The sequence below is a fragment of the Equus asinus genome, chromosome 24 (genome assembly GCF_041296235.1).
Source record: "Equus asinus isolate D_3611 breed Donkey chromosome 24, EquAss-T2T_v2, whole genome shotgun sequence".
Taxonomy (NCBI): domain Eukaryota; kingdom Metazoa; phylum Chordata; class Mammalia; order Perissodactyla; family Equidae; genus Equus; species Equus asinus.
The window spans coordinates 44,246,019-44,254,511 of record NC_091813.1 but is presented as its reverse complement, the minus strand read 5'-3'; the positions used below and the strand labels follow the sequence as shown (position 1 = coordinate 44,254,511).

Here is an 8,493-nt window from a genome sequence, read left to right as displayed (position 1 = left end):
TTGAAGGGGCTGAAACTCAGTGGCACAAAGTGGGGACAGCCCAGAGCCCTGGAGGAGAAAGCACTTCCTGAGCCAAGTGTGAAGGTGGGCCCAGAGGCCGCGCACAGGCTGCAGATCCAGTTCAGCCGTGAACAAGGAGCCATGCCCTGTGCCCGTCTGGGAGCTGTCACACCAGTGCCAGCAGGAAGGACCTGCCCTCAGCAGGCCATCCTGGGACACTCTAACCTGTGCTACAACACAGCTCTGGGTATCAATATCCTGCCCCTCCTTCTCAGTGGCTCCTAAAGGAGGGAGTCCTCTCCCAGCCACGTCACAGCAGCTCCATCTTTTCCTTCTCACAGAGTGGGTTACCTCATGGGGATCCTAACATGAGAGTGTGGCCACCCATACACCAGGTGTCTATTTTGCCCCAAACTTAATGTCGCCTTATCATGGTTTGAGGATTATTTTTGTGCTGTTAAATCTGAATATGTCAGTACCACAAAGGTATAAGCGATTATTTTTAAATCCACAGGCCATTACTCTAATCAACAGAAATCAACTGATAGTTCTTTAGCAATTGAGTTTAATAGTCTGCATGTTACAGAATTTGGTTAAAAACATGATAGGTTATTAGTGCAAAATAAGGGGCATGTTTTGATGACAGCAGCAGTTTTAAGACTATGCACCCTAAGTTTTGGGTTCTAAAGAGGTATTGTTAAGTCTGGGAGGATCAAATGATATTCCATTTCTCTCTGAACCTTTGGAAGAGTAACATTCAAGTCATTCTATCTCCCTCTTCTGAATTTCCAGCAGACTGAGTAAGTTCTCATGGTATTTCTCTCACTCTGCCCTGTCCGTTAGCACTTTCTCTGTACCCAGTTCACCTCCTGGAGAGGAAGGATGGGGCTAGTCATCCTGCGCCTCTCCCCCAGAGCACAATGTCTGTTGCTCTGTTGTTTCTCTGCCTTTCACTAAACTTCCTGGCTGACTTAAATGCCCAGGACACCTGGGCAAGCTGCTCTCTGGGCATTTACTACATCGTGTCCGTGTGTTGCCCCCAAAAGATCATAAGTCCTTCACGGCTGAGGGGTTTGTCTCATTCACCTGGGTGTGCCCAGCTCCTGGCACAGAATAGATAGCAAGCAAATGATGAATGAATGATTAGTGAATATCTAAACACGATTTTTAACAGCTTTATTGAGATATAATTCACGTACCATAAAATTCAACCATTCAAAGTGTACAGTTCAGTAGTTTTTTGTATATTCTTAGAATTATACAATCATGACCACAGACTAATTTTAGACCCCCTGAAATTACCCTTAGAAAAAACTGTATCTGTCAGCAATTATTCCTCATCCCCCACCATCCCCCTAGGCCCTACTGTCTGTCTCTATAGATTTGCCTATTCTGGACATTTTGTATACATGGAATTGTATATGAATCGTACAATATGTGGCATTGTGACTAGCCTCTTTCATGTCACATAATGTGCTCAAGGTTTATCCATGTTTTAGCATGTGTCAGTAGTTCATTTTTTAAATGCTAATAATAATGCATTGTATGGATATACCACATTATGTGGATATCCACATAATATAGTGGATATTTAGGTTGTTTCATTTTTTGGCTAGTATTGATAATGCTGTCTATGAACATTCATGTACAAATTTTTTGGGGGACATATATTTTCATTTCTCTTGGGTATATACCTAGGAGTAGAGTTGCTGGGTTATAGAGTAACTTTATGTTTAACATTTTGTGGAACTGCCAAGCTGTTTTCCAAATCTGCACCATTTTACACTTTCATCAGCAATGTATGAGGGTTCCAATTTCTCTCCATCCTTGTGAACACTTGTTATTATCTGTCTTTTTGCTTCTAGCCATCCTAGTGGTGTGAAGCGGTATCTTGTTATGGTTTTGATTTGCATTTCCTTGAGTTATTGAGCATTTTTTCATGTGTTCATTGGGCACATATTTCTGTAGACTATTTAATCAAATTATAAAATGTCAGCGATTCACAGAACAAACTTCACAGATGAGGCCCAAAGAGTAATGTTAAGTGACTTACCCAAGGTCATACGCCCAAGGTTATGTATGGTTAGTAGCAGCACAGGGTCTCAAATACACTCCTGACTCCTCACCAGTGCTCTGCTCTTGCCCCCGGGGCCCTCTCAGGTGCCTCTGGATCCCTCCCCCACTGCAGAGTGAAGTGACCAGATTCCTGAGCCAGGATAGGCATGTGCTCCAGGGCTGCCTGACTTCAGGCCCTGTTTTTTCTTCTCTGGTTGGATTCATTTCGTCTCTGACAAAGGTTCTCTCTGGGTGCAGACTTTATACTTGAGTGGATGGTTTTTATAACTGGCAGCTACTGAAAGTTTTAAACAACTGTGTCTGAACACCAATCATTAGATAATTTGAAGCAGCTTTCTTGGCCACCTGAGAGCTAGCGAGGATGGGTTTAAAGTCTTAGAATAAATTTAAACCTGTCCACCTAATATTTTCTCTGTGACCAAGAATGCAAAAACGAAGTAAGAAAGCATTTAGAGTTAAGGGATGCAGTGGGGCTGATGGGGACAGTCAGAGCGTATGCACGGATACTGGGGTTTGGGCGGATACAGAGATGAGCTGATATTGCTCAGCTCTCCCAGGGTCACACCATGTGGATCTGGACATGAAGCTGAAGTGAGAAGCCATTCTTAGTGTCAGTCCTCAGGGGAGAGTCAGGTCCTCAGACGAGAAACAGAAATGGCCTAGGGGCTAGCTGGTATATAGTCAAGATAGACTAGATTATGATGCAGTAACAAACACCACCAAAAATCTTCATGGCTTATCAAAATGTAATTTTATTTCTTGTTCATGCAACATTCATGATGCATTTTCAAGTGGTAGCTTACCATTCTAGGCTACTTTTATGTCTCAACAGGATATTTCCAGTTTTCCATGGCAAGAGAAGAGAGATCGAAATCTCAAATCAGCTAATAAGCGCTTCACCTTGAAAGTGACACGTCACATCACTTCTGCACACAACCAATTGCTCAGAACTAGACACATGGCCTGGCCTAACGCCAAAGGCCGGGAACACTGATCCTCCCGTAAGCTTGGGAAGGAGACGACTGGAACTGGGCGAGCTCTAATAATTCTGTACCCTAGCTGGAGAGGGGGCTGCTTTTTGGACCTTGCTCTTCCGAGGGAAGCTCTTGGAGCTCTCTTTGTGCCTATGAGAGTGGTACCCCTTTGTGGTAGGGGACAGAGGTGGTGTCTGGAATGTGGAGGGGGAGCTGAAACAAAGGGGAGAGGCATGCTACAAATTAAATATTAGCCAGATAATCTAGATCCCAAGTATTTTCTGAGTTTGTTGTCTGTATCCCCCAAACATGAATGAAGTCTTTGTCTTAGCTAAGATTCGGGGAAACTCAACAAGTATGGCTCATCCTTGCCTGTGCCAGACTATACAGAAGGTGATATTAGGAGCAGGGGAGGGCCAAATATTCCAGACAAGGTTGGCACCTCCAGTAAGGAGAGTCTCATTCTTATATCAGTCTTGGAGATTCCAGTTTTTATTTTGATTTAAATTGGCGAGCTTTCCTTAAGAAACAATATAATCAACATATAGATTCTCCCATCGAAATAAGCACTGTTTTTAAAGCATTTACATCACTATATCCCACATAGCATCTAGCAAAGTGTCTCACCATAAGAAGCTCTTAAACACCGGTTAATCAATAAATGAAAGACTGAACAAAAGGAATGAGAATGATCACCTATCTACCGCACCCCCTCGTTCTGTAAGCCCCAAGGTGGATACTGCGGACTGGGGAGACTCCAGACCTGATTCGGTTACTGTAGAAACACTCAGGACAGGCCAAAAGTGTGGGATCATGTTTGCTCAAACTGCTCCTATCTTCGGATTGTGGAATTTGCCGCTCATTCTAACAACTATCTATCCACCAAGTCCTGTCCTGCACTAATACCCACTTGACCAGTTTCTCGATCATGCATCAAGATGATTCCAATGTCCATCCCTCCTTTTCTGTTCCCAACATCACTGGCTCTTGTCAATTCATAGACTATTGCAGCTGCCCAAGTGCCTGGGACAATATCATTTCAAGAAGATACTGAAGGCTTGGAAGACTGGGTTGAGATCAGTACCATTTTAGACATGAATTTCAAGAACATTCAAGAGGAGAGCTCCAACAGGCAGTTGGAAGTGCAGAACAGGAGACTGGGGGAGTCAAGGATGGAAACACATGTTTGGGGATTTTCGGCTTTGACTGGTATTTGTAGCTGTGGAAATCAAGAAAAGAATGGGAAGAAGATGATGTGTGTGAAAGCACTTTGTATAATATTGGGTGTTGTTTTTATAATTACCATTTTTAATGGGTCCAAGAAAGAACTTAGGGGGTAGAAAAGGAAAAGAGGCCAGAAGTATTCAGAGAAGGAGGTAAGGAGCAGGAGGAGAACCAGGAGGGAGTGGCAATTGTGGGGCTGGGGTGGCAAAGTGCTAAATGCTTCAGAGCAGCAGGAGATAATGAGGGTGATCAGGAAGTCAGGGTTGTCCAAGAGGAGACATTTCCATAGGTAGACTGGCCACCATCTTCTCCTGTGCTCAAATTCCCATCCCTACCCCATGCTCCACCCTGCTCCCTGCTCATGCTCAGCGCCCTCTCCCCATCCGGTTCTCCACAGCAGCTCTTAACACTGGGCTCCAGTGGGTTCACTGGAATCCTTTATCCCATTAGCAACGAATTCAACCTTGTCAAAGTGTGGTCCAGAGACTCTTTCAGTGGGTCCATGAGGTCAAAACTATTTTTCAAATACTAAGACACGGGGCAGGCTCCGTGGCCGAGTGGTTAAGTTCGTGCGCTCTGCTGCGGCAGCCCAGGGTTCGGATCCTGGGTGCGGACACGGCACCGCTCGTCAGGCCACGTTGAGGCGGCGTCCCACATCCCACAACTAGAAGGACCTGCAACTAAGATATACAATTATGTCTGGGGGGTTTGGGAAATAAAGCAGAAAAAAAAAAAAAGATTGGCAACAGTTGTTAGCCCAGGTGCCAATCCTTAAAAAAAAAAAAAGGAAGATTGGCAATAGTTGCTAGCCCAGGTGCCAATCTTTAAAAAAAAAAAAATAGAGACACTATTTACTTCTCTTACTCTTGTTCTCTTATAAATATACAGTTGACTTTTCCAGAAGCTACATGATGTGTGACATTCCAACAGACTGAGTGCATGAGCAGATATGAGAATTTAGCTATATTCTATTAAGCCAGACATTTGCAAAAATTTAAAACAATACCACTCTTCTCACTAAATTGTCTTGGAAAATATAGGTATTTGTATAATGATATTTATGTATAATGATATGTAATGAGCTTATTATTTTTAAATGAATTAAATATTTAATTTCCCAATTTTAATTTCTAATATGGTTAAACACACACACACACATTCCACACAAATAAAAGCTCTTTGGAGTCTGCAATCACTTAAGAGTGGAAAGTAGTCCTGAGACATTTGATAAGTGCTATCAAGCTCCTTACCTTCTTCAAGTCCCTGACTCCCCTTCTCTGACCACGTAGGGGGTTATTCTCTCCTTTCCCCCCTCCGCTCCCCGCCCCAGCTCTGCTGCAGTGCTCTGACATCCCAGCTTTTCAGGCCTCACCGGTCTCTCTCCAGCACCTCCTTTCCCATTCCTGCAGAGACTTACAAACCCTCATTGCCAATTCCAAAAATGTCTGTGGTCTTTGCAGCTCCCTAGAGTCCCCGTGTGCTGGAGAAAGTCCAGTGACTGTGCCAACTGGTTCCTTTAGCACCCATGCTGCCTCCCCCAGCTGGGCCTTCAGGGCTGCCTCAGTCATGCCTAGCGGAGCCCCCCACCCCCATCACTTTCCTTCAAAGGCTTGTTCCAAATAGTTGCCACTCTTCTCTCTTTTTAGGGGCCTCTGGTGCATCAAAGTATGTTGATCCTACTCCTCAGTTTATGACACGTTGGCCTCATTTGTCCATGCAAGGCTGCCCTTTGGTTTATTTTTCCTCTCTCATCCACCATACTCAATCTCATTCCCTTCCTCCCAAAAGCGTCCGCTCTAGTGTGTGCTGTTTCCCTCCAATCTATCTTCCAGAGACATAGTTGGATTTTGGGTGCCCTACAAAAATACTGAGTGTTATTTTATGTGTGGGTTTCCAGACTTATATGAACGGTAGTGGATCTAATTTTCCCTCAGCATGGTTTTCAGCTTTGTCCATGACGCCATACAGAAATCCAGCTCACTGCTTCCGACTGCTGCCGAGGACTCCCCTGCAGGCAGAGTCCCCCTTCTTAGCCGTCGCCCAGTGATGGACTCCCAGGTGGCCTCCAATTAGCCCATCTCTTTGACACTCAGTTTTCTCATTAAACAAAAGGACTAGTGGCGATAATACCTCCTTTTACAGAGTTGTGGTGCCAATTGGTAGTTCAGAGTTTTGCCAACCACCGAGATTCCAGTTCTTGGCCATCACACACGGCGCCGTGAGGAACAAGCCCCTCATGCACACCTCTCCACCCACATCTTTCCTATCCCAGCCTTCAAGGTCCTCAAGGACTCAATAAACGGGGGCTATTATTATTACTCCCATGGCAGACGAGGCCACAGAGCACAGCATCTGGGTCTAGCCCTGCGTTTCCCAGATCTGTCACCTGGGGCCTCCGTGTCCTCACAGGCAGGAGGGATAACCACGCTCCCCTCCGAGGACTGCCGTGGATGGAATGACAGGGCAGGAGCAAGTGCTGTGTAAAGCAGGAAGCACCACTGGGTTAGCTGTTCTGTTGTCAGCGGGGGTGGAGGAGAAAGGCAGAACTAGGGGAGGGGGAAAAGCAGAGGACGGAAGGGAGGAGCAGGCACTGGGAGGCAGCCGGGAGGCCCTGGAGATGCTTTGGTGTGTGGGTGACCTGGGTTCCAGGACGCCCGAGTGTCACAGCAGCAGCCTATGCTCTCTGGGCAAGGCCCTGGTGCAGAGTCAGGAGACCCAGCTGTAGGCCCCACTCTACGCTCTTTCTGGCTGTGCGGTCACCAGCAAGAGCTCCTGATGGGCGGTTATCAAGCTTGGCTGCATGTCAGAATCCCTTGGGGAGCATTAATGGCTACTGACCCTGAGCCCCACACCTGACCACTTCCGTCAGACTCTCCAGGGGTGGGACCAAGGCCTGGGAACGCGCAGCTTTGAGAAGCACTGTGCTCCAACCCTGTGGGATTCTTGGACTTTTTTTTTCTGTCAGTTCATCCCTTTGACCACAAGATGGTGCACTCTTTCTGGGAAATATGATGTTCGCCAAATGGGCAACAATGCGTTTTCTCTATTAATCCTGAAAGAATGGGTTTGAATTTAACAATCTTCACAGCACCTCGTTAAGCCAGAATTCTATGCCCTTGGTGTCGAGCCATTTAATGTGTATCTTTTCCCTTCTGCTAGAAACTGTGCTGGGTTGGGATGTGTTGTCTACTGATGTGCATTCCTCATGGGGCTGTGATGCAAAGCAGAGTAGGTGTTCGTTTTGCTTTAAGATCATAATCTTTAGGACCAATAACCACTAATATTCATTCAATCCTTTACCATTTACAAAGTGTTTTTCACCAACTAGCCTTAGAATAACTCTATGAGTGGGTATTAAAGTTCTCATTTACAGATGAGAAAACTGAGGCTCAGAGCACTAGTTGAAGGTCACAAAGCAAAAGTTGGCAGAACCAGATCTTGAGCCCTTCCCGCTGTACTCGGATGAGAAGAGCACGTGCATCAGAGGGATCAGCAGTCACCCGCTTGGGACCCGAAAAGAGGAAACTTCTCAGGACAACCTCTGGGAGACTTCCTGAGCAAGGGAGAAGGATGCACAGATGTCCTCTGAGTCTCATGCTGTCACAGACAACAGGTCAGCAGACATGTTTGACTGGGCTAAGTGACCAGCTGAGGTAACAGAAGCGAAGTTTCTAGTGCAAAGCTGTATAGAGTCAGCAGACACTCAACAAGAGGACAGATCTTATTATTTTTAGTTTTCTGTTCCATAAAAACGAACTGCTAAATCAATGGGAAAAACAAACCTTAATTCTGCCTTAAGAAAAAGCTGCAAACTCGTCTCCAAGGAAAATCTCTTTCTACTACCAAGTGATGTCTGATGAGCTTAGTGGGTCATTTGAAGATCATTTACAAGATCACTGACAAACTTACTGATGGACAGATTCCAATGTCAGGGCCCCAGGACCCCAAACCCTCTAGGTGTTTTTATCCCAGATGAAGGGGCTGCAAGTGTAGGTTCACGTTACTTGGCATAGGAGACTGTATTCGGGACAGAAGCAGTTCCATGGAAAGTTTAATTAATTAGTATTTTGATCATTTTACTGACTCCAATGTGCATCTTAGCAATTCAGTATGTTTTAGCACTATTTCCTGTGCCTCAGCTTCCCCGTCTGTGAAATGGAGGTAACAGTACCAACCTCACAGGATTGGTACGAGGATCAAGAGAATTTATTGATAAAGC

The 8,493-nt window shown here is 45.4% G+C and overlaps 1 protein-coding gene across 2 annotated transcripts in view; it reads right to left on the bottom strand.

Annotated features, from left to right (window-relative positions):
- Nucleotides 1-1,159: 1,159 nt before the first annotated feature.
- The window catches only part of AFG1L (AFG1 like ATPase), a 205,735-nt gene continuing 198,401 nt past the window's right edge, over nt 1,160-8,493 (bottom strand). Inside the window, exon 14 of one of the 2 annotated variants that reach the window (XR_011497818.1) lies at nt 1,160-4,954. The gene's annotated coding sequence lies outside the window, so the exon portion shown is untranslated. The remainder of the gene's footprint in view (nt 4,955-8,493) is intronic. The other variant, XR_011497819.1, reaches the window with a different exon arrangement.